This window comes from Mytilus californianus, unplaced genomic scaffold, assembly GCF_021869535.1.
Source record: "Mytilus californianus isolate M0D057914Y unplaced genomic scaffold, xbMytCali1.0.p SCAF_8, whole genome shotgun sequence".
Taxonomy (NCBI): domain Eukaryota; kingdom Metazoa; phylum Mollusca; class Bivalvia; order Mytilida; family Mytilidae; genus Mytilus; species Mytilus californianus.
Genome location: NW_026262734.1, coordinates 104,713,666 through 104,732,258, shown reverse-complemented (window position 1 = coordinate 104,732,258; position 18,593 = coordinate 104,713,666). Strand labels below are relative to the sequence as shown.

At 32.8% G+C, this 18,593-nt stretch overlaps 1 pseudogene; it reads left to right on the top strand.

Annotated features, from left to right (window-relative positions):
- Positions 1-8,237: 8,237 nt before the first annotated feature.
- Positions 8,238-11,437, top strand: LOC127712950 (alkaline phosphatase, tissue-nonspecific isozyme-like; annotated as a pseudogene).
- Positions 11,438-18,593: the final 7,156 nt, after the last annotated feature.

The window sequence follows — 18,593 nt, the reverse complement described above, 5'->3', positions numbered from 1 at the left end:
TTTTGCACAACCTGTAGCGTGAAAAAAAGTCCGGCGACCTATCCTTTTTATTATATTTTGGAAAAAAGCATGATAAAAACTACATTTTGACAAATTATTAAAAAATTCTATGGATTTTAATTAAGACCCCCCATCTACCTTAATGCATGCACAGTTCGTTATAAAAAATAAGGAGATGTGGTATGATTGCCAATGAGACAACAATCCACCAAATGAAGTGGATAAAAGCAATAATAGGCAATCAAACAGCCTTCATTAATGAGAAAAACCCATACCGTATAGTCTAAATTTCAGGGCTCGGTAAACAACATCATCGTAAAAATAAGAATTTGCAATCCCGTTTTCTAGCCAAACTTCCAAACCAAATCTTTATATCTACGGAAGAATTTATTACAGTTTTAAGTAATTTGTGGTAACGATATCCCTGACTTAATAATTTACCAGTAATACATAGATTACGGTAATTGAAATCCAAAACGTCACTACAGACACGGGCATAGCAAACGAGTTAAAGAGTTAAATGATTATCTAAGATACCTGGGACGATCTCATTTCACAAAGGATTTCTATTGTCTACTTATTGTACCTCGAACTTAAATACCCGGTGTAGGTCTTTAAGTTGAGGTTCAATTTACTAAAAGTTAATCGGGCATGACTAATTAGATACGCCCTCTTAAAATCAAGGGGTACGAAATAGGATTGGGAAATAACACCCAGCAAAATATCATAATTTACAATTTTTGAGAATTTTTGATTCAAAGTGTTTTTGATTGCTTTAATATCTCCATTCAATAATCAATCGGTGGAAATACTAACCTGTCCTGAACCGAGAGATGTTGGCTGCAATAGGAATTTATTTAAATAAAAAAGTCCATATCTCATTTACTTATAGTGGCCGTTATTGTTTGTAAATTCATGACGTTCTGTTTTTTGGCATTCGTCTACCGTGGAGAAAAAAAAAGGGAAGGAGGGCTAATTTGATTTTGTTTTTTGGTGTTTTAACGCCACTTGTAAGCACCGCTTTTGGGCTATTTCGTGGCGGCCAGTTTTTATTGGTGGAGGAAGCCGGAGTGCCCGGACAAAACCACCGACCTTCGATAGGAAAACTGACAATCCTAGTCAATTAAGATTGGAGTCGAGTGCACCCGCACGAGCGGGGTTCGAACTCACAACCTCAGTGTTGACTGGCTAGTAATTACAGTAGTAACTACTTAGACCACTCGGCCACCGATGCCCCCAGGAGGGCTAAAGTCTTAGCTTACGACTTCGATCATGATTCAACTGTATTCTATTACGGCATACGTTTTACTTCTAGCGAACGCTCTGCCTTATTGTAAAAAGTGCCACTTTAAAATTGTAATCATTTGCCTCAGGTTGATCCACTTTGCATCTCGTCGTAAATATGCATGACATATTTGACACTGGACATGAAAGGAGCAATTCATTAATCAGCTTCATTTAGTAACGTATAATCATTTGGTTTCAGTAAATAATCGTCACCCTTGTGAGGGATACAAATATGGTCACTTGGTCTTTTTCCGACCGGCAGTAAAACGCTTGCCAAAGTGGGGCGTCCGTTTGGCTGTGCGGGATGTATCAAGTTTGCAGCCACGTCCGGTCAGATTAGGGACGTTAAATCCGATACCTCGTGTACAGAAAGTGCCACGCTCTTTGCACGTTAAGAACCCTTGCAACAACTCATTGAGGGGTCCGTAGGTGGCCTGTTGCAAGGCAAAATTTCTGTGCCTATCCAATATATCCTCATTGTCCAGTGGCAGTCCAAATTTTCCAGACCATCATCCCAGATGGCCTCTATTATTACAAAACCTACCTATTGTATTTATTGTTAACTTGTTTTCGTCCTGAACATTCATGAAATATTTGCCACTGGACGTTAAGCAACCAACAATCAATAAATCAATAAATAATCGTCTCAAACAGTTTTCCAATTTTTATATTTCATTTTTATTTAAGTATGAATTTTTAAAAGTAAATCTTTCTTCCATCATTTTTCTCTTTGCATTTAATCTTTTTTTTTCAACATTACAAAAACGTTGTCGTGGTACACATCAGGGGTTACATTGTATCCTTTAGCAAAACTAATAGGAGAGGGGATAAGAACAGAAAAACGATCTTCATTGAGTGCCAATAACTCATATATTGAAGCGAACAATGACGGCTGTCTCGTCTACGTATCACCATTTGCTGTTTCAAGTTTATTCATATCTCAGACAGGTATAATACTTGCCATAAAAGCAAAAATGGATAAAAAAATGTTGACAACAATTTTTCAAGGATTTGTTTCCTATTCTGACATCGGACTCGGACTTCTCTTAAACTGAGTTTTACTGTGCGTACTGTTGTGCGTTTGTTTTTTCTACATTAGCTAGAGGTATAGGGGGAGGGTTGAGATCTCAAAAAACATGTTTAACCCCGCCGCATTTTTGCGCCTGTCCCAAGTCAGGACACTCTAGCCTTTGATAGTCTTGTATCATTTTTAATTTTAGTTTCTTGTGTATAATTTGGAGTTTAGTATGACGTCCATTATCACTGAACTAGTATACATATTTGTTTAGGGGCCAGCTGAAGGACCCCTCCAGGTGTAGGAGTTTCTCGCTGCATTGAAGACCCATTGGTGGCCTTCGGCTGTTGTCTGTTCCATGGTCGGGTTGTTGTCTCTTTGACACATTCCCCATTTCCATTCTCAATTTTATAACTTATTTTGGGCGTTTCATTTATTTATTTTTTAGATATTGTTTTGCTAATCGGTTTCGTTATATTTTTTTTTTTCATCTACAATTGTCCTAGCAAAATTCGCAAAAAATGTGTTAAAATCAGCCAAGCGACTTATTTGAAAAGATTTAGCTGACCTTTCTTGTTGATATTACACATTTCGATCATTCAACTCGTGCATAGATCTTTTTTCCCCCTAATGTTTTTTTAACGTATAGATAACGTGAAATTCTCACTACACCAGAAATCTGATATACATTCCTATTTCGATGGGACAAAACTGCGTATTTATATATCCGATAAGCCAAACGAACGCACCCATTTAGTAAGGGTATACTGTGGGACGGGAGAGGCCTCGAGATGTCAATATTTCTATACCCAAGTGAATCATTTGATTTTGAATAAAAGGTGATAAAGATATACTGTACATTAATGCGAGAGCAACACAAATACACAGACATATCAAAACATTTATGGTCAACTTTCAGTCTTTTTTTTATAGAAACATCCGTATACAGAAAAATAATCAGTGAAAACCGCCTAATGACTTAATAATAGTTATACGGAGTTAGCTCAATAAAAATTACCGTCAAATATTATATATCCCAAAAGTCACATTTGATTTAATACTATTTACTGTCAAAATTATCCCAGCAATCACTAGTCTCTGGTTGAAAAATTTCACCTGTCCTATTTTAATTTTGATCGGTGAAAATTTAAGAAGTTTTAATATAAACCAGTAGAAGAAAAACACTTCACTGTATAATAAAACGGTAAAATAAATGATGATAATGGATGACGACCAGCGGCAAATAAAAAGAATATTCAGGACGATATCATTTAAATACAATACGAATATTAACCGCGCTTTTTACTAGACTGACACGCTGAGTCGGTGTTTTTATACGTAAGTTCCCAAGATATTAGTTCGCAGGAAAAAATGTCACCCGACACGGACATATTTCCGACTCTGAGCCGACCAGTCTGTGCTCCTACTCTATGATGTCACGTTTTAAGCGCCAAGTAATAGCCAATACTAATTTAACGTCTTTGTTTGGCCCGGTCGGGATTCGAACAAACGACCTCCCGCTCTCGAGGGGAACACCTTTACATGAGACCAACCAGTAGAGCGGTAGTACATAATATACCAAAACCTCAAGTACAATAAACAATACAGTTTAACAGACTTCTCACAGTTACTAAAGCGAGCTAAAAGTATCGAACCTAAATTAAATGCGTGAAATGATATTGTAAACTACACGTAAACATCGATGATCGACTTTAGTGTAGATTTCATGGATCAACGCTCTCGGCAAATTAAAAACTCTTGCACAAATTATTTGGGTGATCCGAATGTGGCCAGCTGTTACAAGTCTAAATTTCTGTCCTAATTCAATATACCCTCATTTTCCAGTGGTAATTTAAATTTTCACGTCCAACCTCACTGTCGACCTCCTATTGCACGACCTACCTATTGAGTATTGTATTTAAAGACTTCATGTGTTATAGTCATGAACATGCATGAACTATTTGCCACTGGACGTAAAGCAAACACCAATCAATCAACTTCATAAATTGTTCCATGTACTTAGCACTCAAAGACAAGATCTTGTAAATTGCTATGAAGTACTATTTCTTTTAAATTTTTATGGTTTTTTTTTGTGTTTTTTTTTTTCCTTCAATTTATTACATTAGTGACTGCTTATAAAAAACTTTTAATATTTTTTTACTATGGTTCTTATCTACTGTTTTAATACGATTTATAACATGATGTTTTGTCAGGAAAGGATAAAACTAAGAAAGGTAAAAGTTTTTTTTCAGGTGTTTTGCTTCAGTTGGACATAAAATGGGAATAACGGACGACTAAAATAAAAGAGTTTGTTTTCATATAATACATCGAATCTACGAATATATGTCACCTAAACACGTTGTGATCGGGTCAGTGAAACCTAGTTGATGCTATAGATGTCACACTTATGCTTTTTAATACGATTTTATTCATTAAAGTTTGCATGCATAGTTTTTATTTTAAAAAAACCCAAAGCAACATCTATTAATTAATTGGACTGAACAGACAACACTAATATTTTGCATTCGCATGTAACGTAGTGTAGTAAAATTACAGAATCAAAAAGGAATGAACATTTACCGGATGAATATTGTGAAGGACCTTATGCATCTAGGTCTGTTCGATTAAAAGTTCTGAAACAAGCTGTTTAAAAAGCTAATAGATGGAAGAATTTACTTACTGTTTTCTTAGGTCTGGTCTGTTTCATGATTACTGACAGATTAAAAACATCATATATATATATATATATAACAAGAAGTTGTTGTGCAGAATATTCATTGGTCAGTTATAAATGAGGTATGTATAGGGTTTTGAATGCCTCATTTATTAAATAAGAAATCGTTATTTTGAAAAATTGGATCAAAAACATAAATTTACCCCCTAATTTTGTAAAACTATCATTTGGTGTTATTTTAATGCTAAACAAAATATAATAAATGAATAATTGAATGATGTACTGCCATTTAATCGGTCCGTTTCCGTTGCAATTTGGTAACTGTTTATTGTATATATCAGTCTGAGTACTGTTTAACTATCATTTAAGGCAAACATATTTAGACTCGTCCAATTCAGTGGAATTAGGTTTCTGCGAGTGCTTTTTGTGTACTTTTCATATGTTTTTGACGGTTTGTAAGTCAGTGAAAGTTCAATGATTAAGTTAATATTGACATTAAAAGACCTCCTCACAAAAAGGGCTGTTCAAATCCCCTCGCCCTTCGGGCTCGGGGATCTGAACACCCCTTTTTGTTCAGAGGTCTTTTAATATCAATATCAACTTATCATTGAACTTTTACTTTTACATAAACACGTAAGACGGTGTCAAAGTACAGTGTTTATATATTTGTGAAATGTATCGCGAAGGACACAAATAGTCCAAATTTAAAATGGACAAGAAAATGGAGTCAAGTAATGCAGTCCTTGTAAAAGATTAGAAATACGGATATGGGATACGTAGAATTGTAAATTGTTTTCTCTCGAAAAAAATAATACTCTTTTTTATGATTTTGTGTGAATATCTTTTATGGAAAACCAGTTTGCAATAGTTGTAAATTGTAAATGATGCCGGAAAGGTGCACGTATTTGAAGATTTTCAAAGTACAATAGCAAGTTCAGATGATTTAATTTTCAAATTTTGTTCCTGAAAATGTTGACTGTATTTTTTTTATTAGGTCTTTCCACTTTTCTGTGAAAAGACCTATTGTATTTGTTCTGATTATTATTTTTTTTCTTCCGCCAAATTTTGTTATCGCGTTAAATATTTGTTTCGCAATATGTCGCTAAGATATTTCTTATATAGTATCATACAGTTTATGCGCTTTTTATTTTCACCCATTCTAAGCCGAACAATTTTCTTTGTAAGAGTTCTCTCCCTATTCACTGTTTATCAAGTGTGTGCATCTCCTTCGTAACAAATAAAGATATCGCCAAATTTATTTTTCTAAATTGTTCGTTACATCCTCAGAAATATTTGGCTATTTGGATTGAAGCGATTCGATGAAATTTTAAAGGAGTTATCTACCTTTACCAAATAAATTTGTCGGTATGTTTTTTTAACTCATAAACCGTTAACCGTAGAACCCTTGAATCTTTTTATTTGAGGTCCCTAGGTCCTAACTAAGAAAATGAGGTCAAGGTCAAAGGTCAAGGTCAAGTTCTCAATTTTGACTTTTCCTTGTTTTTGCATTTTCTCAAACACTTTTTAAGATATATATGAAACAACAATGTAAAATGTTTGCTTTATTGTAATGAAGTTGTGTTACATTTTGTCTGAAACAATCTAATGGCATATTATAGGAGTAAGTGCCCGTAAAATGTCCAATTATAAGGTTAATTGATTATTACTTCAACTTGGTTCATTATAAAGCCATATGACCTTTTACAAATGGTTGGATGACATATGACCTTGAAAAATGACAACCGGAAGTGACCTTGAGAAAACCGGAAGTAGCCATTTTTGCACTTTCTTCATAGAAAAGTACTCGGAATCCATATATTTATAATTTTAATAAATTAACTTATCACTGAAGACTAGAAATGACTTTCGATAAACCGGAAGTGGCCAATTATGTCCTGGTTTACAAGCAAAAGTATATAAAAACTATATATTTTTTGAATCAGTGTGAAAGAAACTATTATATGAGACCGGAAGTGACATTTACTTCACCGGAAGTAGCTAATTATCTCCCTTATTTCACTTAGAAGTATATAGAAACCACTTATTTATCGCATCAGTATGAAGAAACTGATAATAAGATGCCAATTTTAACTTTGAGTAAACATGAACTAGCTTCTTTTCAATAAATTTTAAAATTGCTGTGGAAAGACCTTCAATTGTTCTCTGAACAATTGGTTTTTAATTTATTTTATAATTGTTTAAAAAGTAAGTTGTAAGTAAACCTAACACGATGTTGGCTGATATCTTCAGCAAATGTTAGGTCTTTTCGGTGTTGAGACTCACAAAGTATTTAGACTGTGATTCCCAAACTCTGGTTTGAGCTTAATTAATAGAAAAAATAACAAAAAAATGTGTTAAAGGCACTAGAAGCGTTAGCATACGGTTATTTAAATCCTATCTTTTAGTTGCAATTATATTGTCTATTGACAAATTAGAAATAAAATATTCCAAATATTTGTTTAACTTAACAAAAATATTTTTATAAGATTTATCTACCTTTTTACATCTGGTAAATACTTTTTAAGCAATACTACTTCCAAGGAAAAATCATTTTAGAAATAGATTTTAATCTTATATAGACGTCGTCTTTCTGTGTACATGCTTTCTCGGTTGGTATTGCTTAATCTGAATTTCTGTTGGGGTTTTGTGGATAGTTGTTTGTCTTATGATTTGTATTTGATGCTCAATGTTTGTTTCTATTCTTCGATTTATGACTTGAATCCCCCACCCAAACGGTTTACATCCTTTTCAAAAAGCTTGTGAAAATGAATCCAAATTTTATATATTTTAAAAATGGCCTTTTTTCTCTATATTTGAATTTGACATGTTTGGAATTGAACTGGAAAATGTAGCTTTAAACCAGGTTTAATCCACCTTTTTCTACATAAGGAATGGCCTGTACTAATTCAGGAATATGACAGTTGTTTTCTATTCGTTTGATGTGTTTGAGCTTTTGATTTTGCCATTTGTTGAGGGAATTTCCGTTTTGAATTTTTTTGGAGTTCGGTATTTTTGTTATTTTACTTTTTTGAGACGTTCGAAATGAAGACAGTCATCTTGAATCTATAATACTAGTTTCGTACATGTATTCATGTGTTCTACAAAGTGTAGTGATATAAGGCATATACTAATGGCAAATACAAGGACATGTTTCATTTATTTGATTAAAATTATTTTATTGAGGTACACAAAAAAAAACCTTTTTTTAATAATGTAGCCACAGACTGGAACAAGTTTGCAAAAGACAGCCTCAAATCAGCAATGAAACCTGATCTCAACACCAATGTTGCCAAAAACATCATTCTGTTTATCGGAGACGGTATAGGTATGTCTACCATAACTGCTTCTAGAATATACAAAGGCCAAAAATAATGAAAAACAGAGGAAGAAACAGTCTTAAAATTTGAAGAATTTCCACAGGTTGCGTTGTCAAAGGTAAAAGTAATGTATGAAATATACTCAAGGATTGTAGGTAAAATAACAAAATAACTTCAGTAGATTTTAGCACTATTTGGCAAACTTCAAAAAAAAGATGTCAATGTAAGATACCAATTTCAGTTACTACATACATGTAAATATGGTCAAGTTTGGAAAACAGAAAATTAAACATGTGTAAAAATATACCTAAATGAAGGTGTTTTCTTTTCCTAATGAATACTACAGTTCAATGTTTAGATATTTGTACATTGTTTAATCTCTAGAATTTACAGACTTATTTCTTAATCGGCAAGAGTAAGTCTTTTCTTGTCATATAACTCACATCAAACAAATCAGTGTATTTCCTAATTAAAATGTACATCAAGGCATATCAATTGCAAACAAGAGAATAAAAAATAGACATACATTTACACATTCCTATACATTACATGCATTTAAACATTATTATTTGATTTATATAAGGCAAACAATTTGTGATAAAAGACCTAACTGGGTAAAAGAATAATAACCCCACTCTATATAATGTTAGGAAAACTAATAAATAGGTGTGTCAATTTGGTAAATTTATTTTAAATTTGTTTGTCCCGCTTCCAAACTCTTTTTACGTATGAATGAAGATGTTATAAAGCTTTTGTCATCATTTTACATAATTCAAATGAATAAATTTTCTAAGTTTAGTATTCTCCATTATATCATACTTGATAAAAATCACTACCGAAGATCCATAGTGTAAATGAACACATAATGAATGAATGAATAATAAGTAGAATATAAATTCCTCACCCGACCTCAATGGAAGTAGCACAGTTTTTGCAAGAATTCTTCATCACTGCTACAATGTACATGTATGATTTGGTAGATTGGCTAATGTCGACGGTCGAAAAAATCAAAAAATCTACAGTTTCATTAACCAATGCTATTTGCCAGACAAATGTACGACTGCAGCGTCAACTGCTAACCAAGTAGCACAATTTAACCCAAAAATGTTACCCATATACTGCAATTCCACAGAGTTTACTGTAGATAACTGTTTTAAGCCGCATAGTTGCCAAATGCAGACCGCAATGGACGAGACAGAGGCATACTCAGTAATCCACAAAACTGAACTCAAAACATCACCACAAAACTGTTCGACTTCTTTGTCAATCATTACGGCGTTAGTTTTAAACAGTCTTCGGCAGGGAACACATTCATTATAAGGAAAAACATGAATTTCAGTGCATACCACCTGATTTGAAAATTATAGTGGCGAAATTTCAACTTTCGAACTGAAAGCTTTATTTAGACGATGAAGTTATGAATGATAATTTTTGTTTATATATGTATTTTACAAGTATTGCTATTTGAAATTGAAAATTAAACAACATAATCTCTTTCTGCGTTTTTATAGCCCGTCTGTATATATTATTTCATGTTCACGTTCGTCGTTATTCATAATCTTTTACATATTGTTCTTAGGTTTATGGTGTTGATCGGCAGGTACCAGATTCTGCACAGACAGCTACAGCTTTGATGGGAGGGGTTAAGACAAACGTTAAAGTGATTGGATATACTGAAGATGTGAAAACTGATTACTGTTCTACGGAATCTATAACTAAAAGGGTGCATTCTATTTTAGATCACTTCCAAAATGCAGGTAGGGATATTTCCTATACTCAACTCTGTAGTATCACTTGTAAATGAGTTCAAACGTGTTTTTTTTTCTAATAATACTGTAATTTGTATTTACTAATACTCGATAGTTTCAAAAATTCAACATGTATAATTGACTATGATATCTTAATATTTTACGTTTTCACAAGATCCAAAACTAGATTTTAAAACCACTTATAATAACTTTTCATTTAATATCCGTGTACGTGTTTGACTTCACATACAGCTCCGCATCACGTCCTTGAACGTAACGATACTGTAATGATTTATGTAAATTTTGTAGATTTAAGAATGACAATATCTTTATCGGAATATGTATAAGTGGCTTTGATAAAGTATGATCTTGTTAATGTTTGAAAAACAATGAAAATAAAAGGTAGTTTCCCCAAACATATGGTAGGACAACCGTATGTGAACAGTTGTTGCTATTGCATAATTCTTTTTTCAATTTTTATAAACTTTACAAGGAAGAGGATCAGGAGTAGTGACAACAACCAGACTGACTCATACTACACCTGCAGCTGCCTACGCCCACTCAGCACAGAGATCTTGGGAGAATGATAAAGACTTGATTAACGCAGTAGTGACAGGTGATTGTACCGACATTGCTTATCAACTTGTCAATGATAGTTATGATATACAGGTGAGATAATATTAATTTAATAGTTGTAATTATAATAAGATGTTATATCAGGAAAAATAACTGCTTATGCTTCCGGAGCATCTCAATTAAGAACTGATTAAACATGCTTCATAATTTGTGTGATGTCATGCAATCTTTTCTAACATATTTTTGTCTGTCTGTTTTGGATTTTTAGGTCCCTTGAAAATGCCACCTTGGAATTTTCTAAAATTTTCTTTTACAATGTGCGAGGTAAATATCAGGTGAAATGACCGTAGATGACAATATCAAAAAGACACAACAAGACTACGGACTTTTACATAAGAGGTAACAGTAATACACTGATGTTCAAAACTTGTAAATACATTCGCATTATACAAATCAAGAGAATGTTATTCACAGGAACTTCAAGCGGAATGGTATGATAGTACCTCGACGGTGTAATTGTCTTTGTATGCATCCCCCGCCATGCAAAAATAAGGAATAGTTCACAGATCAGACGACTATTGGGGTACTTAAAGATCTAAGACCACAAACAGGAAACTCGTGAGTTGAGACACATACACGGTGTATTGGTCAACCAAATTGCATTGTAACCGTAAAACTTGTGCAGAGTTGATTGTAGTCGTTGTTCCTCATAACCCTGCTGGAGTAGTATTTATCTAAGGAACACACCCCTGTTACTAATTAGTGATATCTTTTTTCTCTTCTAATTTAAGAGTCTAATTTCAACCTTCTGATAGCCTAAATAAGATGCATTCCGAGAAATGATACGAAATAAAAAGGGAGATCAACTTGACACTTTAGACAAATAACTAAACCCCTTGACAATGTGGCATCAATGAATGTTACATGTAAATTGTAATTAGCAGGTAATGAAAACACGTGCATCTAAATTCGTCTCTTGATAGCCTCGTTTCGCAAATAAGTCATCAAATAAATCCCGGTCCTTTTTCAAGCTTAGGCAAAGATTAATGCATATAGTAGATATTAAGAAGTTAGTATTTACTAGAGTATTAATGTTTACGGAATCAAATATATCAAACTAAACAGCCTGCTACTGTTAAAATTATATAGAGCAGGAAATGAAGAACGTATTATATATAGTTTGTATGACAAAGGTGACTAAATATTAAAATGAGGAGTTGTGGTATGATTGCCAATGAGACTACACTGTCCACCAGAGTTAGAATGAAGTGGTAGTATGATCTTATAGGTTGTAATAGAAACAATTCAAACGAGAAAACTAACGGCCTAATTAATAACAAGACAATTAACGAAATTTTCTTTTATGACAGACATGAACCAACGGCAACTTGAAAAATATTGTTTATAAGGGAAAACGACAAAACCATGTTGAACTTCAAAGTTCAATATTGCGCTTATCAATTTGATCTATTAATTTTAAAATCATCAGGTAGCAATGGGAGGTGGAAGACAAAATTGTCTGCCGAACACAACAACAGATCCAGAGTATGGAAAAATGGGAAAACGACAGGATGGACTTGATCTTACTATGGTATTGTCTTTTATGACACCTGCACATGAAATGTGATATATTTTTTATGGATTTATTTTCTCTGTTTCATCCTTAATTAATCATTTTTATTCAATGCACGTTTTGGAATACTGCATTGCATTGAAAAAACCGCAGTTGTATATTTAAATGATAAATGCATCAATTAAGGTTGCACTTTGTAAATACAGCTGTTTCTCAAACCACGCCTCTCTTGGGGAGATATATAGTATTTATAGAGAATAAATTTTGTGAACGTACTGGTTCCCAGTTATGATCTCTACGTTTCATCTCGTAGAGACAAAACTTGGGAATGTTACCAGTAAATATGCATATGCATATCATTCATATTGAAATATGTGGAAATCCTAGAGTCAAGGTAGGGGTAGTACATAATTCTTAGAAGTTAAACATAACTCTTAGAAGTTCGGGGCATATAAACGTTGAAAATATGCCGAACAGCCCTATATGTTGACCTTTAAAAAAAAGTAGTGCATATGAACTTTCCATTCTAGGATATAATTTCTTTCAAAACTTCATAGTAGAAATGGTACAGTTTTAGCCGTAAAAGGAGTTCCTATGGGAAATTGCATTGTGGATATTTACAGAAATGCAACCTATATTGGGTGAAAAAAGAGAACATACAGAATTTCACCAAATCTGGTTTATCTCAGAGATTGTAATGAAATTACCTCAAATATGAAGTTTTATAAATATTTCATGAAGATTGAGAAAACCGTTGGCCTTAACTATGATGACTCAGCATAAATTCACAGTTTACAGTATACATAGTTTACTTAAAGCCCTAAATTCAAAAATAATTTCATAATATATGCATATATGTAATTTAAATTGATTAGAAGTGCTTATATTTACTCTTTGCAGTCATTGCAACTCATAGATCCTTCCTGAATATTATTGGTGGGATGTTTTTTTTCATGTCGAAAACCCAAAAGTAATCCGTAACACCTAAATGTGCTTTTTTGTGACAGCAGCATAAAATATTAAAGCTTGAAATACAAAAATAACTCAATAAAACTTACAATAGCATGGTTTATCCTAAATATGTACTACATATTCCATATTGCTAGAAACAGCAGAAGAATTTAGGAAATTTGAGGCCCCAGGGCAAAAAACAGAGAAAAATATCTACCCCTGGGTCATAAAACAAATAATTTAACTTGTAAATGCTATGATTTTATTATTTTAAAGCTCTTTTGTGTAGAAAACAATAACTCTGCTGTGAAGTTATGCAAAAATCAGATGGTAGCAGTCATTCCTATAAAACTTTTAGTAAATTCATACATCAGACTGGTATCTTCATGCATACTACTTTTGGAAATATTGCTTTGTTTAAACACTTCTAGTTCATATACTAGTTAAATTATGATAGATATATGGTTAGAGATGATACTGTTGTGACAGGATTTCTTAACTGACCATTTGAGGCAGATTGACAAAATAGGCATACAGTAAGATGTGGACTGGAGACAGAGGCAGGATTGGAAACTTTATATATTCCTGAATGTTGGAATGATTAACTGCTAAACATTACATTTATAGTATTCTGAAATGCTTTCAATTTGTTATCAGAATAGTTTTAAACAGGTTCTAGACATTTCATGTCAGAAAACATGCACATAGTGTAAGCTGGCAATAATTAAAGTCTTGTTTAGAAATTCTTACGTACTGGTTCCCAGTTATGATCTCTATGTTTCATCTCGTAGAGAAATAACTTGGGAATGTTACCAGTAAATATGCATATGCATATCATTCATATTGAAATATGTGGAAATCCTAGAGTCAAGGTAGGGGTAGTACATAATTTTAGTGTAAGTTTAAACTCTTACAAGTTTTGGGCATATAAACGTTGCAAATATGCCGCACATCCCTATATTTCGACCTTTGAAAAAAAAGTAGTGGATATGAACTTTCCATTCTAGGATATAATTTCTTTCAAAACTTCATAGTAAAAATGGTACAGTTTTAGCCGTAAAAGGAGTTCCTATGGGAAATTGCATTGTGGATATTTACAGAAATGCAACCTCAAAGCAGTATTGACCGAACAAAAACAAGAGTCCTCACACCAGTTATAGTTTTACACCAGAACTAACTACTTATTATACTTGTAATAAACTCCGACTATAAATTTTTTATTACCACAATCATTATTGATATATATTTATTTTTTGTTTTTTATTTTTACTAATAATATTATTATTATCATTATTATTATTATTTTTAATTTTTTTTTAATTTTCATTTTGATCCTTGCATTATATAAAATGTGAAACATGAACAAATTACTCATGTTATTATTTTCAGATATTGTATGTGCCGTAAAAGCTGTTCTGTTCAGACATTTCTTTTTTATTTAATTAAAAAAGGTGGTCAGTCACTTTTCAGATAATACTACCATTGTACATTGTAGAAAAAAGACTGACCACATCTTTATTAATTACAATCTAATAATCTGAATAGGAGTGAATATACCTCAGTGGATATGTCTGAAAATAAATTTTATTTCTGTATCAAATTTGTTTATTTCAGTAACAATCTACACCGACCATTTGCGGTTATTTGCCACCAGGGGTAACAAACTTAATAGAAAATCAAAGGATATGGGGATTAAACCATTGTGGTGACGTCAGCCTATTCATTTACCGTGGATTCTTTTTCTAGAATCAACGCTTCCTAAATCTGCCGCTGAAATGGACTCACCAAATTATATTCAATTGTTTACTTTGTGTGTCTAATTTCATTAAGTTTGAATTGGCTAATTAACTGATTTCTGTTCACTAATGGAATTAATATAAAAACTTACCTTTAATCTTTGTAATTTGTATATGCCTTCACTGGGAATCGAACGCTTCCTTGAAATCTGTTATGAATGACTGACATCAACACATCGACGAAACGTCTCGGCTACCAATGGGTTACAACTTAGATGTCTATTTTACATCTATAAATGAACATCGGACACACAGGGGTTGTACCTTTGTATATACACAATGGGCAGTCGTATAGTATAAGTTGGTAGCCGCGAGGTTAGCATGCTTAAAATCAACGAGTTAAACGATAGGGATTTGTCGGTTTAGGTTCGAATCCCTGTATTATCTCTGTTGTCCCAATTCTGTTTTTTTTTTCTAATTTTCGTATTATAGTGGATATTTTTGTAATAATAGCTAGTTTTACCGTTTATTTTTTTTATTATTATTGGCTATTTCACATGTTTGAAACAAAAATGATTACATTCTATTTGCCAATTTTTGTTGTATAAATATAGTTTGATTTCATCTGTTTTGCTACATAATTTTACAAATGTTTGTTCGCAAATTCCTATGCGAGAAAATCGTGATGTGCCTAGAGTGCTAGAAATTTCGGTAACATACTTATTATATATACTTTATATATGCTCTTTGGTCGGGTTGTTGTCTCTTTGACACATTCCCCATTTCCATTCTCAATTTTATTAGAAATAAGTTCGAATATGACTTATTTTGTAAAAACAGATAATATTCATATGCCTGATAATATAAAGATCTTTAAAGGTAGAAGTGTTATATTTGTATTTTGTTAACCAATTAATTGTGATCTGAGATTTATCAATGCATCGTTGGACACGATAACATGGTTATTTAAACTCACTTACAATACCTTCTAATTAAGAAAAGGCTATAATTTTGAAAAGAAATTAACACAATAGTTTAAGTTATAGATACAATGGATAAGCGTAGATTCATGAAAAACAAACCATTCGCCCTCCGGGCTCATGGTTTCTTTTTCAAGAATCCACGCTTATCCATTGTATCTATATAACATAATCCATCCTTGACACAAAAGCAGTACATGCACAACAGAAACCCCACAAAAAGCAACGGAAAAGCGCTTGTATTGCAGTTCTTCATCCAAAGTCGCAGTGAGGCCTTCAACATGGAGCAAACAAAATATCACCTCACTGCAAGTTTAAGACGGCCCCAGGAGTAGCACTGGTTTGAGCGGAATTCTCTATAAAATTTCGTACTTTATTTATTACTCTATATCATTTCATACTTTTCTTAAGTGCTTTATTTATTTTGGTCCTATCTATCTTATGCTCTCAAACATTTGGCCACCTGCGTTTATGATTAAGGCCATTCCAGAAACACGTGTTGTGCATACTAACATCATTTGTTTTATTAATATTATTTTTAATATCTCTAAAGAAATGGAAAGAATTGCAATTGGCAAGAGGTCGAAGTCACAAATACGTGTGGAACAATTAACAATTTGATAGCATATACCCGATGACCACTGATTATGTACTTGGTATGTATGGAAATTAAAAATATCTCGATTCATTTAAATCATAAGTGTAAAACACGTTGATGGCATACAAGAATTTTATACTGTATTCTAACATGGACAGATTTATGTCTTCTTTCATTTTTTTAGATTTATGTCTTCTTTCATTTTTTTCCTATATATTTTTTTTCGGGGCAAAACTAACCAAATTGACATCAAAAGGGCAGCATATCTCCTTCCCTTAATACAATAATTCCTCGGTGTACAGTTAATTAGGAATTGAAACAAAATAATGTATGGACGAAGTAGATACAATTATGTGTGATAGAAAGGGACAAATCCTTCTTTGTGCTGAAAAAATCCCCACTTCTTCTGACAAACTAACATCTTCAGAAATCTGTATTGACAAAATATTTGTAAGGTTTAGTGGTCGTATCTTTTCATCAGACAGTCTGGATTCCTATGGAAAATAACAGCACTTATCTTTTCGCCTACATTTTCCTTAATCTGTTTAAAGAGAAGACTGTATACAGGTGCCATCCAAGAGAAAAGAAAAAACATGCTTGTTACACTTTGGATTACGTGTTTTTCAATACACTGTCATTTCTATGAGAACAAACTGTGTTCCTCCTCTGACTGACTTCTTCCTTCTTTATTAGATGACGCAGAAATCCAACACAGGCTTTACAAAAAGAAAAAGCTAGCTTTATCCTGTAATGTTGAATTCCGCAATTAAGCTACTGTTGTCTCGCTGAATAGTTTCAAGATTAGGAGAATATGTTGATTTCGTTAATCTCATTCAACTTTAAATCAAATTTACCACAGATACAGTCATATCTTAACTAACATATAGAAATAACAACGAGGGTCGCCTGAGAACTTAACGACAAAAGAGAGGACTCAAACTTTTCCCACTGCGAACTTTCCATTTTATTCAGAAACAATGCAACAGCTCTTGCAATTGAAGTATAAATTTCCAAGTTAAAACAGTAATCCAGGTTTCTCTGTTTCATATCATGAGTTCATTGATAGAGAGTTACTGCTTACAATGAAGCTTTAGTACAAAAGGCTTTTAGTAGTGGAAACATGAGAAACGTATGTGAATGTGCATTTAAATAGGTATATCTCCTGTCAAGACATTTTGTATTACATATATATACGGGGTCTGTAAATAGGACCAATTTCTTAAGGTACAAATGTATGCTGTAAAAGCCCCATTGTAAAAACAATCGCCGTATTCAAGTCAACAAAATATAATACAAAACACATTTAACACGAAGTTGTCAACCATTGGACTGGAAACTCATGGGTACAGTCATAGTTAGCACTTGACGAGTTACACATGAATGAGAGTGCTTAAATCTCCCCTCTAAGCCGTTACATTGTTTTTGTTTCCTAAACAACACCTATTAATGTATGAAGAGAGCTGTCATATACAACCATATTCATAATCAAATCTAATCATTTGATACAAAAATCATAATTGTTTTTCGAAAAATGGACGTGATTTTATTCAAAATTCAGGTAACCTTTTTTCTTTACTTCGAAACATTTTTTCGGGACCGTACTCAGATGCATTATCTGTAATAAGATCGATCCGCCTATGTCTTTACTTTAGCTAAATAAAGAGGATAAAATCGGAGAACGCATATTACCAAGCAAGTGTTACGTTGCAATCCTTTGTTCTACTGTATTCCTTCTTGGTATTTACGGAGTATCATTATAATCATTCCCTTTAGAAAACAAAGTGACAATGCCATGGAAAAAAACGAAAAACGACGAAAATACAAACAACAGAACACAAAAAAACAACATAGAAAACCGAAGACTGAGCAACACGATTCACACCAAAAACAGGGGGTGATAGTAATAGTGCTTTGCAATTTTTTCTTTTGTGTTTTCTTTTTCTTTTAAGAATAAATACATGTAATTACTGTGCAGTCTTAAAAACTATATGAAGTAATATAATTGAACGATTTTATTTTGATGGGTGACATTGTGTCACTTTTGGATATCTTAATTCCTGATTTGATGAAAAAGCAAAATATACAGGAACAAGATAATATATAACTACTGAATATTATCTGAAATATAAAATGTGTGT